The sequence below is a fragment of the Lactuca serriola genome, chromosome 4 (genome assembly GCF_051521515.1).
Source record: "Lactuca serriola cultivar US96UC23 chromosome 4, Lser_US96UC23_V15, whole genome shotgun sequence".
In the NCBI taxonomy this organism is placed as follows: domain Eukaryota; kingdom Viridiplantae; phylum Streptophyta; class Magnoliopsida; order Asterales; family Asteraceae; genus Lactuca; species Lactuca serriola.
The window spans coordinates 241,754,068-241,763,921 of NC_136411.1; the positions used below are offsets into that span (position 1 = coordinate 241,754,068).

General features: G+C 34.3%; 1 pseudogene; it reads right to left on the reverse strand.

Moving 5' to 3' along the window:
- Nucleotides 1-620: 620 nt before the first annotated feature.
- On the reverse strand, nt 621-6,545 carry LOC145099261 (serine/threonine-protein kinase CTR1-like; annotated as a pseudogene).
- Nucleotides 6,546-9,854: the final 3,309 nt, after the last annotated feature.

Here is a 9,854-nt window from a genome sequence, read left to right on the forward strand (position 1 = left end):
TACCTAATAAAAGAAAAGAAATAAATATAAATGTCAACTAATCAATCACATGAATATTTACACAGGTATCATAGAGAAAGTTGCTTTATATTTCAATGGCATGCCTATACCTAGGTAGCTTTTTCAAACTTGTAATATGTAGAATTTAAGAAAACAAAAGTACAATGATGTTGTAAATAAGTTGATGAAAGTGTGTTGTTATTTCTTGAATACAACCAATGTAGAGAGAGAGAGAGGGAGAGAGAGAGAGAGAGGATACTGAAGCTCTTCTTTTAAAGGATCTTAAAGTTTAAAGAAAATTAGAATCTCCTCCTTAGTCTTCACAGGTGGAGGAATGGGGAACAAATCCTACATTGACTAGTCAAAAGGTCAATTTTATAAAAAATAACTTTTTATATTACTACACAGTATTTAGTTGAATCAATTTCAATTATGGACATCAAAACATAATATGTTATGGGTGAGATCATACCAGTCCAACTTCTACTTCTAGAAATAGGTTAAGCTCATGACTGTTAGCCTTATTTGATGCATCTCTCAATGGATTTCACTAATCAATAATCCTGTAATGGCTAGATTATAAGAAATAGAAAGAGTGGGCCTGAAACGGCATAATAATGTTACAATTTTCTTCCTTTCCAGTTCAGCCTGTTTAGACCATTTGGAAAACGCCATTCAGACTCTTTATGAGCTTTCTTCTTTTCCATTTCAGCATGTTTATAGTTTTCTTCATGAGCTTTTCTAAACACCCTCACAAACTTCACAAGCCTCTCTATAACTACAAAACCATAGCTATAAACCATCATTCTTCTCTTATACTTTCAAATATATGTAATTCAAAAATTATTATTATTATTGCTTATAAATGAACATGTGATTTAAATATGTTACCTTGTTCAAAAGGGCAATGAGCATGATCTTAGCCAAAATATAAGGCCAATGCATCAACATTTCTATCCTACAACACAAAAATTATTATATAATACAAAATATATTTTGAAAAAATAATTAAAAGGGTTGTTCTTGATTCTTACCACCACAGAATGCAATTTGTTCTGGACCCCACTTCTAACTCGACAATGCTTATGAACTCATTCAGTGTCTATCAATGCAATAAGAAGAATTACTCGCATTAGATTTCTCATTTGAAGGTTCATCACGAAGAACTTCAAGTGCCATGCATTCAAGCTATATATTTATATTTTAATACACAAACCATCTTCAATTATTTATAATTATAAATAATAAATAGAATAAAGAGGAAGGAACTCACTATTCCTGCTGCAGTCTTGGATGAAAGAAACGTATTTGCTTTTAACCTCGAAAGCCAAAAATCACGCACCTGATAAATTAAAATAACTTATATAATTTTTTTGCAAACAAAAAAATGTTAATAAGTATGTGTTTTACCATTACTATGTATTTCCTGTCTACTAAAAGATTTGGAGATTTCAAATCTCTGTGAACGATAGGATGATTGCGTATGTGGAGGTAATTCATTCCTTTCGCCTATACCAAAGAGAAGCCATTAATATTAATATACTAATAATTGACAGAAGAAAAAAAAACATTAGACATAATTTTGTACTTTTTTTTTCTATTTTCATGACATGCTGTTGAGGAACTCAATGTAAATACAAAACAATTTTTTTTAAAAGGATAATATGTTTTTAAGCGGGGGGGGGGGGGGGGGGAAGAGTAGTAAAAGGTTAAAGGTAGATACCACATCATATGCCATACTCAGCCTTCTCCTGTCATCCAATGACTCTTTTGCTCCATTTTTATGCAAAATATTACAAAATTAGCCCACCATACAAATATATTAACATCAATCTCCAAAAATTGTTTTAAAATGTAGAGGGACTAAACCTGGACAAATATTCTGTCACTATTGACAGGTTTGGAAGCTAAGTAATTGTTCCCATAAAAAGAACAATATTTGGATGCCTTAATTGTCTCATTATTGCAACCTAAATCAATAAATCAAAGTAACAATTAGAATAATTAAATTAATAATATAATACTTTATTATATATTAAATTAGATTAAATTTAACCTAAAATACACTAGGACTCACCACCTGCAGGAATTCGTTCAACCTCTCTAGATGAAAATCTTGTTCTAAAAGAATTTTCGCAGCAACATCCTGGAAAGCAGTGGAGTTTGTAAAGTTTTAAACGAAAAGACCAAAATACCCTACTTACATATATAATAATAAAAAGAAAAAGGTGTATTGCTTACAGAGCCATTCCAATTAGGACAATGAACAATAACAAAAGAACCTAAAAATAAAGATTAAAAACCTTTTATAGGTTCGGTTCTTTAAAGATTGAAGCTTTGTGCAGTGAAAACTAAAACAGTATAACCTAGCACAGATATGTTACCAAACCAAACTTCAACCATTCATATGCTTTTTGTTGTTCATGTATTTTCTGCCATTAAACACAACATCATGACTCATAATAAGCAATTATTTAGCGTAAATAGTCGAGATAACACGGGCAGCAAAGAATTATGAAAAACAACACCTAAAGCACCAGGCTCATAGTCGGTTATTGGTCACCTCTATCTTTTATCTGGTTCTCAAGTTCCTCACTAACTCTTAGGCTCTATGTAACAACCCGATATTTCAATTCGATGTAATGTCCTAAAGTCAGTTATTGAAACCTATTTTGTGATGATAATAAAAATAGCGACAAAATGAAATGTTCAAAAATCTCAATGTGACTGTACTAAGTGGCAGATATCGTAACAAGGTTTTGAAAAATATAAAGAACACTAAAATCCAAGTTATAACGAAGAAGCTATGACCAATTGAAGATCCGCAACAAAACCTATAAAACATTGTTAAGCATAAAAATTACAATAAAATACTTTTTAGCGTTAGGTATCTAAATGAAAGTCGTAGATATCATTAAACCGTAAATATACATGAAAAGAACATCCAAGTCCGACTTTGTATGAGGAAGTTATGATTTTTCTAAGTTTCAAATACAACGGTAGACAGCTAAAAACTCAAAATAGAGATCGAGCGACTTTTAGCCCACACAACCTAAACGAGAATCCAAGATCTTCGCAATAGTAGTACCACGTTAAAAAGACAGACAAAAATAGACGTCAGATGAAGAAGTTATGAATTTTTAACGGACTTTTCCTGTCCCGGCCTGTTAAAAATGTAATATTAAAAATAAAATTCAAAATTATCCGACGAAGTCGAAACGAGAGTTGTAGAGTATATTCTCACCTGCGTGCGGATTTAAAGAACGTCAAAATCAGAACTCGTATGTGAGAGATATGAATTTCCGATGTTCGGGACACGAAACCCCATATTATCAGAAACTCACGAAGTGAGAGAGAAGCTCACGATGTGAGGTAGTGACTGATGGGTGCCAGAGTCGGGCTATCATACGTCGAGTCTACGTAAGGGGATAAGATCGAACTCATGACGTGAGCCACTCCATGCTCACGACATGAGCTACAAAAATGCACCCTATATAAAGGATGCGAGGGCTCCGAGTTTTGGTTGCTAGTTCACTACTTTCTCTCCCTAATTTCGTACTTCTACCCCCTCGGGACTACCCCGACGCCCCAGTTTCATATCCAAGCTCTGACGGAAGTTCGAAGCCCCGAGATTTCCGAGAAATCGACTTCTTTCCGGTCGAAGTGCTGCCCGAGCAAAGTATCGTTTTCATCAAAATCTTCACTTCTACCAAGTGAGTTCATACCCCTATCACTACACTTTCAAATGCTTTTAAACACTTTTAAGGGGAGGAATACAAGTAAACACACGGTTAAAATCGTGTGAAAAACATAAATCTTTTGCTAGACTTTTCATACTATTGTTATAACTATCATATGAAGTTGTTAACATGCAAAACATCACACCTCACAACTTTACCCTCATGGGATACAATATGTTTTATAAACAAAAATATGCTTTATTTATCTGCTGGCATAACATATCGTGACAAGGGTAATCATTTTGGACATAAACATATACATTTCAAAATACATGACTTAATTTAGAATATGTGAGTCATTTGTCTTCATCATACCTATCAAGGTATACAATAAAGCCTTGTTATATAACCAGAGTCTCCCATCGGGATAATGTGATAAGTGTGTATAGATCCATACGGGACTGTTGATCCCACACCCTGACTGTTAGTTGCAATCTGCGGGGTGACAAATATCATAACGCTTCGACACCTGAAGAACGTCGCTACAGGAAAATCCGTCATAGTATGGTTATGAAAACTCACACGATAGACAATTATTATGGTATTATGTTTTTGCAGGAAAAGTAATATTACAATGGTTTCCACGTGAAAATACAAACTTCTTATAGTTTTGTTTACTAATAAAACTATACATCAATATTTTAAGTATGACATATTTACTTACAAGTTACAGTCTTAGGCATTTAAAACTACTTCTCACTTTTAGGAAAATATAGGTTTTTCCTGGTTCGATACATTCATTTCATACAAAAAACGATTCATAACTCCTTTTATAAGAAAATATCGGATTTTCTGGAAAACAAAAGTAAACTTTCGAATGGCATACATTTACAAAAATATCTACTTATGAACTCACCAACTTAATTGTTGACACTTTTTCTTTGAAATGAACTTGTATTCTTAGGGAATCGCTAAACATCGGGTAAGCAACTACTTTTGGGGACTAATGCTCTGGCGTTAGTAACATCTTTTTGAGCATCACATAGTATTTGACTTTTGAAACATGTAATACAACAATCATATAAACTTTTCAAATATATATTATGGTGGTATGTACTTTCTTTACTATTCGATTGTTATAATACTGTACATGACGTCATCCGTTCCCGAACGTTTTCGCCTTTCAGGTTTGGGGGTGTGACACTCTATGGCCCACAATTTTGGACCAATATTCACCATCAAACTTAGGGTTAATTGAGTCCTAGTTTTGAGCAATTCAGAGATCGCTAAAGAGTGCTTAACCATAAAAGAATAGAGTCTTTTCAACCAGACCAAAGTAAATTTGATGAGCTGGAAGGTGTAAGCAGTGCAAATGAATATGTAAAAACCAGAAGAGCCATGCATATTTTTGGAATCAATAATGAAGAACAAGAAGGTATATTCCGGACACTAGCTGCACCAGCCTTAAAAAGAAATTACCAGATTTTCAATTGCTTTACTCTTCTGTGAAACTCGTAGTTGAAGATATCATCAGTTGACCCATCTTTGTTGTCATGAAAAGTTGTGCTGGTGTTTCACGACGAAGAAATCAACAAACGATTTCATCATCTATTTCAGTAAAAAAATCAATTGAAATCAAGAAAAACTGAAGAAGTTGTATTACATACTTGAAAAGCCGTCGGAGCTAAAACAATTTCCTCCGACCAATTCACTTAATAAAGAAAGTCAGGCAATTGAAGCTTTTCGGATTAAGACTTGTGAAGCAGAAAAGAACGGAAGATGAAGGTTTACCTTCTAGGGTGCTATTTCTTCATTTGATTCTTTTGGGTGTAGGAACAACTTGACCCAACATTGAAATACCTTTCTCTTTGATAACTTCATTGAACTGTGAAGAATGTTGTGGAGGCTAGGTTTCCATTACGATTCTAGGGTTTGATGAATTGTGTTAATCGAACGAGATTTTTTTTGAAATCGGACCGAAGGCTTGTATGTAAAACAAACAATCACGAGAAACCTTCATCGCCGGCGAGGTGGGTGATGGAAGAGAGATTGTAGATGGAAGACAAAATGGAGATAGAGATGAACGAGAGATGGAGACAGAACCAGGCCTAAATCACAATGGCGGGTTTTCAACTTTTCTAATTTTTGGAGAATTCCTTTTCTCGCTACTAAAAATAAAGATGTGCGTGTTTCATTAAAAAAAATATAAAATGACATGATTTCACGACGCTATTTTAATGAAAGATGCCCTCCATGTTTTTTTTAACACCAATTTTAGGGCACCCAAAAATGTGCTTCCTAAATCCTTCACATTTTGGGAGATCTGACATTATTTTTCGGGCACACACTTTTGCATATCGTATAACAATGTGTGTCATGGTTTGCGCGTCATTAAAGGGTATTTTTCTAGTAGTGCGAAATCCATTTGCAACGAACGAATCAAATTTAGAAGATCTTGGTTCTTTTGTTGGAACGAGAAAATCTCCAAATTGAACATTGTACCACCCACTATGCATGGTGAACAACTTGTTCTTTGTGTTCTTTGTGTTCTTCAACGATCCCAAAACATCTTCAAAAGAACCACCAACACTTTTGGGATTTGACTTCAAATTCAATGCAACCTTTGGATATTGTTGCTTTGAAGATTCGGATTCTCAACAACATTAGACAATTTTGGTGAAAAACCTGTTTGTTCTTCCGTTGAATCTTCTTCTTCTTTTTCTTTCTCATCTTTTTGAATCTTGAAGATTTGATTTCAGGAACAAACACAGTTTCCACAACTTCAACTTTGTGATTTTGAATCAAATCTTTCGGAGTTTGATACTTGTGAATTTCTTGGATCACCAGCTTTCGATAAGGATTCATTCCTTCAAACAAATCACTAGAACACAAAATATCATCGGTTTGAACTCCAATTGAGCAAAAAAACTTTTTCATCATGAGAATCAACTTGAATTCATTTTTCTTGAACATCAAGAACATCACATTCAACTCCACTGTCAAGAACTTCAACAAACTTAATTCTTATCAAACAAATCTTTTTCCTTTCCTATCTTTATATCTCTCTCTGTCATCAAGTTATTGCAAGCTTTAGTCAAGCATTCAATCTTTGAAAGTGGTTGAAAAGTCAATACTCCATGATCATCCTTCAAACCTCCATAAGAAATCAAAGTATCCCATGAAATCATCCCGCCTTTCAAAATCAATCCAGTGAATTGATCTAAACTGAGTTTTTATTTGACATATTTAATGATCACAATCAAAGAACCATACTCCAAGTACACCATTTCCACAATCTTTGATCAATTTGATAAGACCTTGAGTTTTTCTAGAGAGAGAAAATGATTTCAATGGGTTTTCTATAGAGAGCAAAAATCACTTGAATTCTAGTGAAGAAAATTGAATTATGAATAGAAACAATGATGAATTCGATTTCTAGAATCCAAAAAATCTCTAAATCACAAAGATCAAAGATCAAAAAATAAATCACCAAATCAAGAAAGCCATCAAGGATCAATACTTGATCTGATCAGGAACACCCGCCCTAGTACCAATGGTAGTGGTGTTGATTATGATGGCGTGTTCGGAATTAGAAAAGATCTAGGGAATCATCATGCAAACTCAAGAACACATGAAGTAAATAAATATGGGTTTGGCTCTCATTAGTATTGATAGAAAGAGTACAAATGGCTCTTGCAGTTTCACTCTCTAAGCTAATGCTCTCAAAGTGTACATTACATAAATGAGTGACACTTACTTCCTAGTTATAGGAAAGACAACTCATTACACAACATAAGTGAGTAAAGCACAAATACATCCAAGCATGACTTTGCACCCTAACATAAAGTGCAATTTCATGGACTAGCATCATTTTCACATTTTCACTAAAGTAACTAAGATTGGTAATTTATAAAAATATTTAGTTACTCTATTATAATCGTAGTACTTATTAATAAGAGAATTAATGTCCTATCCTACCCGTTCGGCTAGCGACCCTCCACTAGTCAAGAGTACGGTGGGTAAGAGTGGATACCCGACAGTTACTTTATAGGCCACTTCCTTAAAAGTCCCATATAGACCAGCTTCGCGAATGAGCCCTACCAATGTTAACATTGACTTATCTTATACATACATACATATATATATATATATATATGTATATATATATATATATATATATATATGTATATATATATATATATATTAATATTTTAATATTATAATAGTATAATGTTTGTTCCACATACACTATTTCTTCTGGTTCCCCATTCAGAAATGCACACTTGAAATCCATCTGGTAAAATTCAACGTTCTTGTGTGCAGCGTATGCAAGAAAGATGCAAACAGATTCTAAACTTGCAACGGGTGCAAAGGTTTATTCGTAGTCGATTCCTTCTTCCAGACAGTAATACTTTACTACGAGTCACGCCTTATTTCTTATCACATTTCCTTCCTTATCCATTTTGTTGCGAAATACCCATTTAAGACCAATAACAGAAGCATCCTTCGGAGTGGGAATAAGTCACCAGACTTTGTTTTGTTCAAATTCATTGAGCTCCTCCTGCATTGCTTGCACCCAATTAGAATGAACAAGAGTAATTTGAACATTTTTACGTTTAATTTTGGACATAACCGAATTGAACATGCAAAATTCCACTTTAGAGAATAGTGCAGTTCGCTTCGCCTTTTGTTGAGCTTTTGTAAGAACGCCCGAAGACGAATCTCCAATGACTTGAGTTTTCAGATGATTTTTGGTCCATTTAGCCAATGGAGGGTAATTTGGATCATATGTTGGATCCAATTATGCATTCACTTCTTCAAATTCTTATTGTACATGCAAATCATCATTCACATTTTCATTCTCCCCTCGAATGAAGTATGATTATCATCTTCTGGATTCAGATTCTCCCCCTGGAAAAGTCTCTCTAAGCTGACTTCAGGGGTTTCTTTCTCTCCCTGAACCGGTGTATCAGATGAGGAGTAAACCCCTCCCCCTGCGATGTAGTATTCGCTTCTATAAGTTGAGATGGAACTTCAGGATCTTTCGGAGTGGGATTCTCTTGTTCTATTTCTTTCACATCATTATCAATGATTTTTTCAGTTTATCTTCCTTGTTGTCTGCTACTTTGGACTCTGAGGATATTGCCTTTTCTGGCTCATCAAATAAGTTTAGGAACTCCTCGTATAGATTGGAGAGTAGGATCGTAACAATATTTGGTTTAGGAAAGATCTCTTGCGTTGGACTGTAATTCTTTTGAAACTTCTTTATGTAACTATCGTCAAACGTAACAAAGTAAGTTTCCTTAATCCTTTTAGACCTTTTTTTGAGAACCTTGTATGCTTTGGAAGTTAAAGAATACCCCTGGAAAATACCTTGCTCAGCCTTCACATCGAATTTGTTCCTTTGTTCTTTTAAGTTGAAAATGAAGCACCTCGAACAAAAAACATGGAAAAATTGACATTAGGCTTTCGATTATTTATTATATCGTATGGGGTGATAGAGAATCGCTTATTGAGAATAGATCGGTTTTGGGTAAAGCAAGCAGTCCCTATCGCATCCGCCTAGAAGTAAAGTTGTAGATTTGCGAATGATAACATGGTTCTCGCAGCTTTTCACAATGAACGATTTCGTCTTTCAACTACTTCGTTTTGTTGAGGAGTATAGAGAGATGAAAAATTGTGAGATACTCCTTTCGCAGTGAGAAATTCTTCAAAAGCTTCGTTTTTGAACTCCAGACCGTTGTCACTATGAACATTACGAACTAGTTTTCATAGTTTAGGCTCTATATGTTTTATGAAGTCTTTGAGCTTATGAGTGGCTTCTCATTTCTATTTAAGAAAACGCACCCAAGTAAATCTTCAAAAATCATCTATAATAACAAGAATATATCTATTACCACCAACGCTTTTAATTGCAGAAGGACCACAAAGGTCTATATGCAAAACTTAAAGTGGCTCAATGACTTTCATATTCACGATTGTTGGACGACTCTTCCTACTCTGTTTCCCTATTTTGTAGGCTGCACAAATATGTTCTTTGTCAAATTTTAGGAGTGTTAATCCTCAAACATGATCACTAAGAACAAGCTTGTTGGTATCTTTAAAATTGAGATGCGAGAATCTCCTGTTCCATAGCCAGCTGTCATTAGTAGAAGCTTTTGCAAGAAAGCAAAT